This window comes from Tamandua tetradactyla, chromosome 26 (genome assembly GCF_023851605.1).
Source record: "Tamandua tetradactyla isolate mTamTet1 chromosome 26, mTamTet1.pri, whole genome shotgun sequence".
Lineage (NCBI taxonomy): Eukaryota > Metazoa > Chordata > Mammalia > Pilosa > Myrmecophagidae > Tamandua > Tamandua tetradactyla.
This window is the reverse complement of record NC_135352.1, coordinates 9947887-9963183: the sequence shown is the minus strand read 5'-3', so window position 1 is coordinate 9963183 and position 15297 is coordinate 9947887. Positions and strand designations below refer to the sequence as shown.

The following is a 15297-nucleotide window of genomic DNA, read 5'->3' as shown; positions in this document are numbered from 1 at the left end:
CAAAAGTATTGACCAATGGAATAAAATAGAGTATAAAGAAACAGACTACGAAATCCATGGTCAATTGATCTTCAAGACGATCCCCAAATCCACTGACTGAGACAGAATACACTTTTCAATAAATGGGTATGGGAGAACTGGGTATCAATAGTCAAAAGAATGAAAGAGGAACCTTACCTTACACCTTACACAAAAATTAACTCAACAGCATCAAAGACTTAAATATAAGCACCAGTACCATAAAACTCCTGGAAGATAATATACGGAAATATCTTCAAGACCTAGTAATAGGAGGTAGTTGTTTAAACTTTACACACAGAACATAAGCAATGAAAGAAAAAAAAAAAACACATAAATGGGAACTCCTTAAAATCAAATGCTTCTGTGCCTCAAAGAACTATGTCAAAAACATGAAGAGGCAAACAACTCAATGGGAGAAAACATTTGGAAACCACATACTGGATAAAGGTTTGATATCCTTATATACAAAGAAATCATACAACTCGATAACAAAAGAATCAACAACCGAATTATAAAACGGGCTAAAGATATTAATAGACATTTTTTGAAGAGCAAATACAGATGGCTAAAAAGGACATGAAAAAAATCAAAAAAAAAAAAAAGTAGGATTTTAGAAATCATCCAAGGGGTGATTAACGAGAGGTGGTGACCTAAAGCCTCCCATCTGCAGAAAGTCTAAGTAATGCCTTGACTACCAGAGAAACACTGGCCCAAAATAGGAGCTTTAAATGTTGGAAATGAGCAATTTTGAATTGCCTTATTGTGAAATGTTGAAAAGTGAATTCTTTTCCAAACTGCCTAGGAGGTAAATGAACGTAATTCATAATTGTTTGTAGTCCCTGTCCAATCACAGAATTTTAGCAGTCTAGACTGCAGCCTAGTTTGCTGGCTTGGAACATAGACTGACCGGGTTCAAGTTCTGTCTCCGGCATTTGCTAACAGTGTGGCCTCTAGGAAGTGCCATAGCTAATTTCACATTTCAACTTGGTTAGGTTATGGTGTCCAGCTGTTTGGTCAAGCAACACTTACCTGATTGTTACTATAAGTGAATTTTTTTTATTATGATTATTCCATTCTACACATATAATCAGTAATTCATAATATCATCACATGGTTGCATAGTCATCATCATGATCATTTCTTAGAACATTTGCATCAACTCAGAAAAAGAAATAAAAAGACATCAGAAAAAAATTCATACATAGCATACCCCTTACCCCTCCCTTTCCTTGATCACTAGCATTTCAATCTAAATTTATTTTAACATGTGTTCCCCCTATTTACTTTTATTCCATTTGTTTTACTCGTCTGTTGATAAGGTAGATAAAAGGAGTATCAGACACAAGGTCTTCACAATCACATAGTCACATTGTGAAAGCTATATCGTTATACAATCATCATCAAGAAACATGGCTACTGGAACACAGCTCTACATTTTCAGGCAGTGTCCTCCAGCCTCTCCATTACATCTTGACTAACAAGGTGATATCTATTTAATGCATAAGAATAACCTCCAGGATAACCTCTAGAATCTGGAATCTCTCAGCCACTGACACTTAGTCTCATTTCACTCTTCCCCCTTTTGGTCGAGAAGGTTTTCTCAATCCCTTGATGCTGAATCTCAGCTCATTCTAAGATTTCTGTCCCACGTTGCCAGAAAGGTCCACGCCCCTGAGAGTCATGTCCCACGTAGAGAGGGGGAGGGCAGTGAGTTTGTTTGTCAAGTTGGCTGGAGAGAGAGGCCAACTATGAATGAATTTCGTAGATGGATTTGCATATATGATCAGTTGATCTCATTTACAAATAAAAAAGGAGACTGCCCTAAGCAGCATGGGGAGTCTCTTCAGCCAAACCAGATGTAGGTCTTAAAGGCCAGAACTGAGGATCTCAGGGGTGAGAAAGAAGAATTCCTGCCTCTACTCCAGCCAGTCAGCTTCCCTTGGGGAATTCAACTTCACCTCTTTGGAGTTTCCAGCTTGCAACTTGCCCTACAGAATTTGGATGTGCCAACCCTCATGGTCACATCACCCAATTCCTTATATCTCTTTATATATATAAATGTATAAATATATAAGAGATATATCCTCTTGGATATATCTCTGGAGAACCCTTACTAATACAGAAGTTACTCAACATCTCTGCACATCAGATTTTCAGCTATAAAATTGTCATATGTCCCTTACTGGTTTATGAGAATTAAATTGGTTAATCAGTATAAAGTACTTAGTTCCGAGCACATGTTAAGCACCCAATAAAGTATTCAGTTTTATTTTTTTAAAAAAGCACATGAAGACATGATCATCATCCTTAGCTACAAGGGAAATGCAAATCAAGACTACAATGAGATACCACCTCAAGCCTACAAGAGTCACTGCTATTAAACAATAGGAAACTGCAAATGTTGGAGAGGATGTGTAGAAATTGGAACACTTATTCACTGCTGGTGGGAATGTATAATGATACACTGCTATGGCAGACAGTTTGGCAGGTCCTTAGAAAACTAAATATCGAGTTGCCCTATGATCCGGCAATACCACTACTCAGGATATATCCAGGACTAAAAGCAGTGACACAAACAGACATTTGCACACCGATATTCATAGCATCATTATTCACAATTTCCAAGAGATGGAAACAATCCAAGTGCCTATCAAAAGATGAGTGGAGGGAGCAGGTCACAGTGGCTCAGCAGGCAGAGCTCTCATCTGCCATGCCAGAGACCCAGGTTCAATTCCTGGGGCCTGCCCATGCAGAAAAAAAAAAAAAGAACGAGTAGATAAACAAAATGTGTTAAGTGTATATGTGTGTGTGTGTGTGTGTGTGTGTATGCACGATGGAATTTTATGCACGATATATATATATATATATACACGATGGAATTTTATGCAGTAGTAAGACTTAATGACAACATGAATGAACACTGATGACATAATGCTGAATGAAATACACCAAACACAAAAGAACAGATACTGTATGCTTTTGCTATTATGACTTTGGTAAAGGTAAACTCAGAGGCTTATAATGTAGAACATAAGGGACCCAGAGATACACAGAAGTTAGAGATGGGTGAATGGTTAGCTAACAAGGTTGCACTTAAATGTAAGAGATAGAAGTGAAGGCAGTTCATTAGTGGATGTACTGCCAAATGGAAGGTGAACATGATTGAAAGGGGTTGTACGGAGCTCCAGCTGGTTCAATTTAGCCTCTTCATAATATCCAATTTCCAAAATGTAGATAAGAAAAGTCACTAATCAGAGAGTTACTGTGAAGATTATATGAGATAAGATAGCTAAAACATTTATTTCAGAGTCAGGCACATAATATATGCTCAATAAATGTGGCTATTCTTCATTTTTAATATCATTATAATTATCATTATACCTTTAAGTGGAAAACAAAGTTAAATTCATATAAAATATGTGGCTGCCCCATCAACAGGAACTTCAAATGGAGAAATACTCACTTTTTCCAAAAAAAAGGGGCAACCACTAATATTTGCTCAGTCACCTACCATGAGCAAAGTCATTTTAAGTACTAAGTTTATATGAGCTCATTTAATCTTCCCAACAACTCCATGCCATAGCAATTATTATCCTCATTTTTATGGGTGAGAAAACTGAAGTTAAAGGAAGTAAAGTAACTAATGCAAAAAGTACTATACCCAATAACTTGTCAGACTCTGAAGTTCATGTACCCTTTTCTTTTAAAATTAAGATTACAGGGCGGGCCACGGTGGCTCAGCAGGCAAGAATGCTTGCCTGCCATGCCAGAGGACCCAGGTTCAATTCCTGGTGCCTGCCCATGTGAAAAAAAAATATATATATATAAATTAAGATTATATTACCAGCAGTAATGTTAACACTCACAGGTCATCTGCCTAAGCCACAAACCTTTGTACAACAGTTCTCTGTCAGATGGTATACTAGAGAAAAAATTCACAAAAACTCTACTAAGACTCTGAAAAGCAGCTTTTCTTTCTCAATAGATATTAGTAGTCATTTACTTCATAAAATGTGGTGCCAGCACTTAAGCATCCCAATGCTAGCCCTGTCACTGATATATAATTAAATTTGGACAAGTTACTGACACTTCCTAAGCCTCAGTTTCTTCACAGGAAATAACAAATTTTAACAACCATTATTATTTCCCTCCATTGCACAACAGAGAGATTTATCAAATTATCATTTTATGTGCAAAAGCGATTTATTATAGTTATAATTAATGTAATCTAATTAGGTAATAAAAGAATTCCACCTTAAATGTGCATAAAACGATAACAGTTTCAAAGGATGCTTAGATATATCATACCACTCCATCTTATTTAAAATCACTTCGTAAAATAGGCAAGGTAGGTGCTCCCACGTCCCACAAGTCAGAAAACTGAGCCTCAGCCAGGTGAAGTACTTTGCCCAGGATCATATTTTTTAAAGGTAGAAGTGGGTGTAGAAATCAGAGCAGCTAACTCCAAGGCCAGTGAAAAAGAGAGAAGGGAGAAAATAGTGACACCTTAAATCAGGAAAAAAGGAAAATGAATGATTGAGAGAGAATTTGAGGACATGATGTAGGATATTCCTACAGGTACCACACAGTTCAGTTTTGTCCTAGGCCTTTTTAAGGTCTTTAAGAATTTAAGATTATTCACAGGGCTGTGGGATCTATGACAGAAGTTAAGGTCACGAATGTCCCTGCCTCCAAAGAGTCTCAACTTAGGTTGAGACATATATATATATATACATATATATATATGTCCCCAAAGCCAGGAATGTGATGGGGTAACAGGGACCAAGCTATGGTAAAATACCTACACTAACAAATGGAGCCCTGCCAGGATAGAGGTTATTTTGATTTGTAGCATGCACCAATCAACCAGACCCAGGGGCACATTTACAACAGCAAGATTCAATCTAATATATCAAGTCAGCAGTCCCCCCAGTTAGTGGGACAGATGGGCCTGCAGCGAGTTCCATGAAGGTCAATAAGCTCCAATTCAGTGGGACTCTATGAGGAAGGCACCCTCCTGTTTCACCATTGCCCACAGGGTGAATCTCAGAGTCCTCCAAGGGAGTGCCTCAGATTTCTCCTTTTTGAGACAGAACATGTGTGTTTGTTCAACAACTATGGAAGATGACATGTGAAATGGACTCTCACTAACCAACCCTCTTGATTCTAGGAGCTGACCTTCTGAAACGCATTGTAGGATGCATCGTACAACGAGTGCGCACTGCCCAAGGCTGGATATCTACTGCCCAGAGGAAGGTTTGGAACTGACTGTGACCGCCTCATGCACCCGCATGGGCTATTCCATCAAGACCAGCAACATTTTCATCCTAAAAGAAACTCAAATGTCTCCACTGTATTTATTTGTTTATTCATTTATGTTGGGGGCAGGAAAGAGAGTTGCATGGTCTGGAGATCAAACCGGGTCTCCCGCACCTGTGCACCCTGTCTCCACTTTCTTTTGAATTCCTATGGACAGAAGTGAGACCGAATGGCTTAAAGGGAATTAGCAGCCTAAAGATATCAACTTCAAATTTCAGCAGAACTAGTCCCAAGGCATGGATTACGGCTCATTAGAAACAGGCCTGAGAGATGATCTCGGCCCTGCACCTCTGCCTGTAAAATAAGTTACCAATTCTAGGTGGCTCAGAGGACTATCCACCCTGAAGGTTCATGCTCCTGCCCCCAGTCTGTACCTCCTTCCTCCACTAGTGTTACCTGGAGGGAGGTGAATCAGAAGAAAGGCAAGGTATTGTGAGATGTCTTCTCTGCTCCAGCCTCTTCTCTAGTAACTGGGGAGTCAACTGAGCTAGAGGTTACTTACAGCTGGTAGAGTTTTTAGAAGGAATGCATCTAATTATCAAATTTAAATTATTCACACAAAGGTGGAATTGCTCAAACAGGGTTGACTCTTCCAAGAGGTATATTCATGTTATTAAGGTACAAATCTCCAAAACTTCCCTAAGGGGGTGGTTATCGTGAGAAAGACAGAGGATGTTATAGGCTGATGGGACAATGCCCAAGAGCCCTTGGACAATTCTTCTGGCACTTTTAACTATCTCCTTTCGACTCTACTCATCAACACTGCTCATTCACTCATTCTTACCTGCTTACTCCAAAAGGCCCTTCGCTGGTATTCTACCTATTCCAATCCCCCTGCATTCTCTCCTTAGCTATAAAGAGATATTTCTGGAATGTAGAAATGACCAATCTCCCCTGATTAAAATCCTTCTGTGGTTTCCCAAAGATTTCAAAATAAAAATCAAACTCCTTAGCTTAGTAAACAAGACTGTGGGCCCAACCTATTTCCTTAGTTACCCCACCTACCCCTCTCCCACACGCACCCTTTGATCCTGCTATTCCTACAATGGAGCATCATCTTTCCGTTCAGTCTTAACAAGTGCTGTTGGCTCTACCGGGAACACCATACCTCTTTCAATGTCCTCGCCTTCCTCCAAGCCTTCCCTCAAGGTTATCCCCTCTGGGAAACCTTACCCCAAGTCAACCACCAACTTGGTTTCATGTATCCATATCACTGTGTGCTTGTTTCTATCAGAGCAATGGAGAGAACGTAAGAAACAGGAATTTTAGGAAACTTTTTTAAGTTGGTTCACTAAGTGCACAGGAAGCAACTATTAAACACTGAAAAAAAAAACAAAAACGACCTATTGTGTTATGTCGCAGAAGACATCCTAGAGGCCATGACTATCCCTTGGGTACCTGATAAACATGAGGTTTATCCATGGTCTCCACTTTTACCCAGTTTTCTTTGTTAACATTTATTTGTGTTAACGTGTTCCTCACTCTTTGAATGTTTAATGGACTTCATATTTTACTGGGCATTTTTTTAACATTTAAAAGTGTTGATAGAAAAATAATAAATAAAAATGTTTATATGTTAAAGTACAAAAAGAGACATAAAATTGTATGTACCTAAGAATAACATCTATGTAAACACACCTATACACAGAAATGTCAAGAAAACATTTAACACCAAAAGATGAACAGGGGTAGCTTTTGGATGGCAAAGTAATCCTTTTTAAAACTCCCAAATTTTCCTTAATAAGCATTAATTACGATTGCAAGGGAGAAAGACTTAAAAAAAAAAAATACCCCACTGGCTGGTGGTTGAGCAGTGCCATGACACTGTCACATATAAACATGTGGCTTTGGCCTAGACTCTTAAGAGAACAGCAAGTGGCCCTTTCTCTTTGAAAAGAACTTGACTACCCCTGGTCCCCACTGAGATCGTCCAGCCAGCTCCAGCCCTCACCCTCTCTGGCCCATAGCCTCCTTTCTTCCTTTATTCTGCCTCATCCCACCGCACTTCTGGTTGCTTCCAGCCCCATCTTTCCCCTTTCCTTCAACACAGGAGCCAGCTCTGCAGACACAGGGTCTACAAAAGGGTCTGTGCAATGGCATGGCTTTGAGGGGCATAGTTACCTCAGCTTTGGGCATACATGTTAATCTCAAATACAAAATATTTTCCTGCGGCTGCTGGGAGGGTGATGCTTGGTGGCTGCATGGCTTGCAGATGGTAATTGTGCAGCGTCTCTTGGGAAAACGGTTCTAAGCACTCTCTTTAAACAGTTACACCTACCAGAGATTTTCAGCACACTTACCCCTCCCCCCCATGAAAGGCCAGGGGTGGGCAGTAACAGCTCAGCTCATTTGGCTTCTGTAAGACCCTCTACTCTGAGACGGCAGACTACCCAGTGTGTGGTAGACACATTGCCAACTCCATCTACATCTGGGAAAGGCGTACAATACACCCTTTGCCCTTTAAGTCTGCAGAACAAGTCAAAATGGCTAGTGATTCACATTCTATTCCTGCAGCTGAACGGAAGCAGTGATGGCTTGCTTTAACCCCAAGGAACTACATACTCATGAGCAATTCATAACTTGTTGAGTGTCAGCTATGAGAGCTGCAGGGGACTATGTGTGTTGCCTGCTTAAATGTTTGTTTGGGAGCTGAGTGAAATAACATGCTGCTCACCCTGCTCTTAGGAGGCCACACTGGGGAGAAAAAGGTCACGAGCCAGTCTCAGTTCATCTCAACCCGGGCCTGGCTAGAGCCCCTCCCTCTCTCAAGAGAAGGCAAGGAAAAGAAAGAAGCAGACACTCCACATCCCTTTCGGGGACCTGTAATTGGCAAAGAAGCCTTGGACAAGCTGAAAATGATCTGGTCCCAGGATCCTGTCCCCAAATGCCACAAGCCAGACACAGAAGTCATGCAAGAGTGACGGTCACACACCTGCAAGCACAGACAGAGCATCACCAGGCAAAAGAGGGGCTAATGCTGCAGAGAGGGTCTCAAAGTGCAGCTTGAGAAACACAAGGGAGTTATCTCAAGACCCTCATTAAGCTGCCATGGAAACAGCAAACACTTGAAGCTTTGCTTCACTCAGTCTCCTGAAGGGAAAAAGGTAATGGAGGGAAAAAAAACCAAGGTCATGGGTAAGATCCATTAACACTTGTGGCAAACACTGTTAGCAAGGGTGCAGTCTTTCTCCCGGGCTGCAGGACTCCTTTGGCTGAATTCTGAGAGACTGCAGGTGATTATGAGGAGATCAGGTTTCATAACATCCTTAAGCGTGTATATATGCGTGTTTCATTTGAACACAGATATGAAATGGAGGTGCACACACTGTGCTAAAATACAAACAACAAATCAAAGGTCATATATAAAAGGCTAAATATAACATATAGCACAGGCCCATGTCCTGCTCTTGTGGGACGCTGGGGGGAGAAAGCGGTATTATCTAGAGACTATACACATATTTGTGGTGGGCAGAGAAGGCAACAGGGAAAACAACTCAGACTCACTTCACAATACTGGTCCACAGGAAAGGGTGATATATCATATTACAAAACTAGGCTCCCACTTTGCTTTTGTGCACCACCAAAAGCCTGACGGGCACCCAGGAGAACCACACGCTTGTCTTGATGACAGGGAACTGCACTAAGCTGCTTCTAAACCCCCAGTCCTAGGAACTTAACCTGCTACCCCTTTCAGGCTCTTGGGCCCTTTTCCAATATTCAGGGATATGAGGCCCACCCAAAACCCGGCCTACCTTTCAATGACTGACTGCATGAATTCCTTGCAAGCAAGGTCCTTTTGTAACTGTTACTTCCTTTGGCCCCAAGATATATGAAGACTTATTTCCATAAATGTCTGGTACATAAGAAACATGATGGTCATGGAATAATGCCACTCAACAATTGATACAAGGAGACCCTGAGTTGCTCTGGTATTTCAAAACTAGAACCGTGTCTTTCCAATCATTTATGTGGGTGGGAGAAGGGACGTGCAGAATTAACAACTTCACCAGTGCCTTGCCAGCCTATACATTCAGAACTGAAGGTGTGTGGAAGGTACCACTAGACTCTTCATCACACTGGTTACTCTTTTGGAGGAGCTCAATGCAGCACGGCAAAAAATCTGAGCCCCCAGTTGCATCTGCAGCGCCAAGAGTCCTTTTGAAGAAGCACAGCAAAGGATTCTCTTTTGAGCAAATGTACAGCAATATCCTTAGGAAGGCCATGTGAAAGGATGCTCTCTAGCTCAGTCAAATGATTCAATCCCACTATTATCTCAGTCCCTCTGAGTTTATCCAGCTGGCTACCCTCAGTATACAGACACAGCTGAAAGCATTGGGATCAGTCATCAGTGGTGGGCAGACAGAAGGCCATGTTGTAACAAGCACTGACATAGGTCATGAACTTGGGGTTGAACTGTGAACAGATGATGGCTCCTGAATGTTTGCCATCCAAGACTGCTACTTTTATACCACCCTCTCCATTCCAAATATGGATCTTGCCTTCCTCTGAACAAGTCATAATAAACTGGGAGTCTGGAGTAAATGAGACCTCCGGTGTGACAGCTCTGCTGTTGGCATAACCCCAAATGTATGCACCACCACTCCCTTGAATGCATCGATGCGTTGGATGAAACTGCCCTTGGTGGAGAAGAGGATGAGCTTACTATCCCTGCTGAACTTCAGTCCTGTCCACTTACAAGTCCAATCATACAGCATCTTAAAGGGGGCAAAGGTCTCTTATCTAAAAATTGAAAGTCATAAAGTTCATCCATTTCAACACTGACACTGGCAGCAAAACTTAACCCTTCTGGATCAAAAGAGCAAATGGGCTTGCTCTGTAGAGAGTGAGTCCCTGGCAGTTAGGACCCCAGAGATCCCAGAGTCCAATGATCTTATTAAGAGACTCAGAAATGAACGTGTCATCCACAAGTGACATGGACAAGTACACCTCTTACCGTACACAGTTCTCTTTGGTTTGCCCACTTGGCAGTCTGAGCACAATGGAGTCGCAGTGGCTGCTTGAAATGCTCATTGAAGTAGAAGCAGTTAATCTTGTCTGAGTCCTCACAGAACACCTTGGCGTCACAGATGCTCCAGAACACGCTGTCACTCAACTTCAAGGAAGCAGCTGCTGCAGGCAGCAGATGAACAGCCAACTGGGCAAGCGGGTGATAGGCCAACCCAGGTGGGCACTGCATCTGCTGGAGCAAGAGTACAGCAAGTGGTCGAGCATCCTTCTCCTCCTGCTGGTGCAGTCTTCTCCTGCCCAGTCTGTGGATCTCGAGACTGCTTCTCCTCCTCTCCTCCTGGTCACCTCTGGGCAGCCCAGGATCACAGTATCCACCACCTTTGTCAGCCTCTTCCATCCAACACACATTCAGGAGAGACCACAGAGAACCGTAAGGGAGAAGGGGGCACTGGCAGGCCACTGGGGATAAATGGCAGGATCGAAGTTGTAGCCAGAGCACCCTCCCATTTCTGTTACAGAACTGAAGGGGACACTACCTCACATTCTTAAATCCCAGACACACACCAGAGCACTCCAATGATGCAGTCTTAATAATAGCACCACACAAAAACAGGCATTTAGAAGGTCTCTTCAATGTGGAAAATACATAAAAATGTACACAGAACAAAAACAAAAAATAGACTGACATAAAGCCTAATCACCACATAAGCCTGTTTTTGGAGCATTAAAAAAGAACAGATTAATAAAAGGTGGGACAGAGGTATAGGACTGTAAAGATCAAATGTCACTAAAAACTAAGGCACTGGAAACAGCTCCTCAGTTTTTTCATCTTTGTTGTCCTCATATGGTCTTCTAAGTAACTATTTGTGCTGGTTTGAAGATATTATGTACCCCAGAAAAGTCATGTCCTCTAGTCCTCATACAATATTGCTGGTTAGAATCTTTTTTATTGTTTCCATGGAGAAGTGACCCACTCAACTGTGGGTGGTAACTTTTGATTAGATGGTTTCCAGGGAGATATGTTTCCATACATCCAAAGTGGGGTTTCTTACTGGAGCCCTTTAAGATGGAACCATTCTGAAAAAGCTTTAATGCCATAAGAGTCACCAGAACCAACAGTCAACAGAACAGGCAGAGCCTCAGGGAAGCCATTAAAGAAGAAGCTTAGCAGATCTCACCATGTGCCTTTCCAGCTGAGAGAGAAACCCTGAACGTCATCGGCCTTCCTGAACCAAGATGTCTTTCCCTGGATGCCTCAGATTGGACATTTTTATAGCCTTGCTTTAATTGGACATTTTCATGGTCTTAGAACTGTAAACTAGCAAATCAATAAATTATCCTTTTAAGAAGTTGTTCTGTTTCTGGTATATTGCATTCCAGAAGCTTACAAACTAAAACAGATTTTGGTATCAGAGAAGTGGGATGCTGCTGTCATTTGCAAATACCAAACATGCTGGAATGGCTTTTTCTTTTTCTTTTTTAACATGGGCAGGCACCAGAAAGCAAACCCGGGTCTCCAGCATGGCAGGCGAGAGCTCTGCCACTGAGCCATCGTGGCCCACCCTGGAATGGCTTTTTAAATGGATAAGGGGAAGATTCTGGAAGAGTTGTGAGGTGCTTGATAGAAAGGCCTAGAATCCTTTGAAGAAACTGTTGGGAGAAATGTGGACTCTAAAGATATCTCTGAAGAGGCTTTAGACAGAAATGAGGAATGTGCCATTGCAAACTGGAAAGAAGGTGGCCCTTGTTTTAAAGACACAGAATCTTGCAAAGCTGTTTACTGTTGTTGATTGTAAATTAGAATTTAAAGGCGACAGTTCAGGATACTTAGCTGAGGAGATTTCCAAATTAAGTATGGAGAGTGCAACCTGGTTTCTCCTTGTAGCTTATAGCAAAATATGACAAGAAAGAGATGAATTGAGAACTGAACTCTTGGGTGTAAAGAAACCATAAATTGACGGTCTGTAAAATTCTGGGCTCCCAGAAAGGGAGACTCCACAGAACAGTTCCCCACATGAGGATTTAACCAAATATGGAATCAATCAGCCATTTCAGAAAAGGCCAGGATTGGAGATGAAGTTATCCAGAAAGGATTTGTGGAAAGCCCTTTTGTCTGAGGGGAGGATCCTACCCTATTGCATAGGAAACCAACAAGAGTGTTGTGGGATCTCTATAAACAGAATCACTGCCAGTCTGGCCTACGAGGAGAAGAAAAGGGACACACTGGAGGAAAAATAACTTCAAAGGCACAACTACAGCATCTAAGGTCTGAAGTCAAGAAATGATGGGCCAAGAGAGTGGACCCACCCAACTACTTGGAGGGAGCGAGTTTGCCCCAAAGGCTGATGGTGGGCCTTCCTCCTCATTGCAGTGGAAGAGTTGTGCTGCCTCAGGCCTTGGAGAGGGTGGAGCACATTCCTTGGGGATTGGGGAGAGCCTGGTTGCCAGCACACTGTTGTGGAAGAGAGCCTGAGTGCAGCCCCGATGTTTGGAGAGGGTGGAGGCGAGAAAAAGGTTATCTCCCCAATGTCCCCCAAGGTTGCATTTGGAGAGAGGTGGCCACTGCATAGGGGCTGGGAGAGGGTGGGACTGCCCCTTTCTAAAGCTCTGGAAATAGATGACTCTCAGACTTTGAAATCTAGTGGACTTTGCCCTGCAGATTTTCGAAACTGCTTGGATCCAGTGACCCGTGTTCCTTCCAGTTCCTCCCTATGGAAATATGAACATGGGTCCTATGACTGTCCCTCCTTTGTATGTTGAAAGCAGATAACTTGTTCTGAGTTTTACAGGTCCAGAGCCAGAGGAGAATTTTGCCTTAGGACAGACCTGTAGCTGACTCTGATGAGATTTTGTGCTGTTTCTGACTTTGTATTATGTTTTTATTGTTACTGAAATGGTTTAAGGCTTTCTGATAATGTTATGGAATGAATTTATCTTGCATTTGGAATGACAATGTCTTTTGGGGGGTCCAAAAGGTAGAATGTGCTGGTTTGAAGCTATTATGTAACCCAGAAAAGCCATGTCCTTTAATTCTCATTCAATATTGCTGGATGGTAGCCTTGGATTAGATAGTTTCCATGGTGATATATTTCCACTCATCCAAGGTGGGATTGCTTACTGGAGCCCTTTAAGAGGGAACCATTTTGGAAAAAGCTTTAGAACCACGAGAGCCACCAGAAACAACAGAACAGACAGAGCCCAGGGAAGTCGTAGAAGATTCCTGGAGAGAAATCTAGTGCATGTCACCATATGCCCTTCCATCTGAGAGAAATCTTGAACATCATCAGCCTTCTTGAGCCAAGGTATCTTTCTGTGGATGCCTTAATTTGGACATTTTTATAGACTGGCCTTAATTTGGATATTTTCATGGCCTTCGAACTGTAAAGTTGAAACTTAATAAATTTCCCTTTCTAAAAGCCATTCCATTTCAGGTATATCACATTCCAGCAGTCTGCAAACTAAAACACTATTCTTTCACCAAGAATGGCCTCTAAAAGTTACTTCGTGACAACTCTGCTACAGGGTGGAAGATCTGGGTTAAAATCCCTCTTCTAGAATTTCTGATATTCTCTCAAGCAGGAGGGATAACCAAATCAATAAGCTGAGCCTTGGATCTTGGGATTTGCCCCTATGAAACTTATTCCTGCAAAGGATCGGCTAAGCCTACTTAAAATTAGGTCTAAGAGTCACCCCCAGAGAATGTTGCTTTTGTTGTTCAAATGTGGCCTCTCTCTCTCAGCCAACTCAGCAGGTTAACTTACTGCCCTCCCTCCCTCCTACTTGGGGACATGACTCCCAGGGTTGTAAATCTCCCTGGCAATGTGGGACAGAAATTCAGGAATGAGTCAGGACCCAACATCAGGGGAATGAGAACACTTTCTTGACCAAAAGGGGGAAGAGAGAAATGAGATAAATAAAGTTTCAGTGGCTAAGAGATGTCAGAGTCGAGAGGTTATCCTGGAGGTTATTCTTATGCATTATATAGATATCCCTTTTTTGTTTATGGTATATTGGAGAGGTTGGAGGGAAGTACCTGTTGAACTATGTTCTAGTAACCTTGATTCTTGAAGACAATTGTATAAAGATATAACTTTTACAGTGTGATTGTGGGATTGTGAAAACCATGTGTCTGATGCTCCTTTTGTCCAGGGTTCGGACAGATGAGTAAAAACATGGATTAAAAATAAACAAAGGGTGCATGGGTGGTTCAGTGGCAGAATGCTCGCCTTGCATGCAGGAGACCCGGGTTCGATTCCCAGACCATGCACCCAGATATAAATAAATAATAGAGGGAACAAAGGGTAAAATAAATTGGGTAGATGGAAACACCAGTGGTCAATTAAAGGGAGGGATAAGGTGTAAAGTATGTATGAGTTTTTTCTTATTTCTTTTTCTGGAGTGAGGCAAATGTTCTGAAAAAACAATCATGGTAATGAATACACAACTATGTGATGATATTGTGAGCCATCGATTGTATACCATGTATATAATGTACGTATGTGAAGATTTCGCAGTGAAAAAAATAATTCAGTTCCTTGCAAAAAAAAAAACAAGCCATGTTCAGGAACACTGTAACAAATGTTGTTTCGCAGAGTGCAGGTAATTCAATAAAGCATTGCATTTCTTGCTGAAATCGACCCTTTACATTCCAAATTGAAAGCATTTACAGAGGCAGCAGGCTGGAGTCGCACTTGTGTGGGCTAGGGGTGGAGTGCACAGTGCTTGCCCGGAGACAAGATACTGAGGTATACTTAGACATAGATGAAAGAACATTACTATTCCCCCAAACCATATTCTTGTTCTTTATTTCCTAAATATAATACTAATTTCAATAGTTTTGGAAAAACTTTGTTCAGATAAAACCTGAAAAATAACCACTTTTCGGAATAATAAATGATGAGCAAAAGCACAGTAACAGCTCAGATTGTTCTTGTAATTCATTGTTCCACACTGCCATCTAGCAGGAAGCAATCAAATAAAACCACTGTG

At 41.8% G+C, this 15297-nt stretch overlaps 1 protein-coding gene and 1 pseudogene across 3 annotated transcripts in view; both read right to left on the bottom strand.

Moving 5' to 3' along the window:
- The window catches only part of POFUT3 (protein O-fucosyltransferase 3), a 177263-nt gene that overhangs the window by 125438 nt on the left and 36528 nt on the right, over positions 1-15297 (bottom strand). The window contains exon 1 of one of the 2 annotated variants that reach the window (XM_077144727.1): positions 10295-10449. The exons of the other annotated variant lie outside the window; for it this stretch is intronic. The gene's annotated coding sequence lies outside the window, so the exon portion shown is untranslated. Of the gene's footprint in view, positions 1-10294; positions 10450-15297 lie in introns of those variants that run through there. 2 annotated transcript variants of the gene reach the window in all.
- The window catches only part of LOC143670033 (WD repeat-containing protein 82 pseudogene), a 42850-nt pseudogene continuing 36510 nt past the window's right edge, over positions 8958-15297 (bottom strand). Inside the window, exon 2 of the transcript XR_013169220.1 lies at positions 8958-10537. The product of XR_013169220.1 is annotated as a WD repeat-containing protein 82 pseudogene (transcript). The remainder of the gene's footprint in view (positions 10538-15297) is intronic.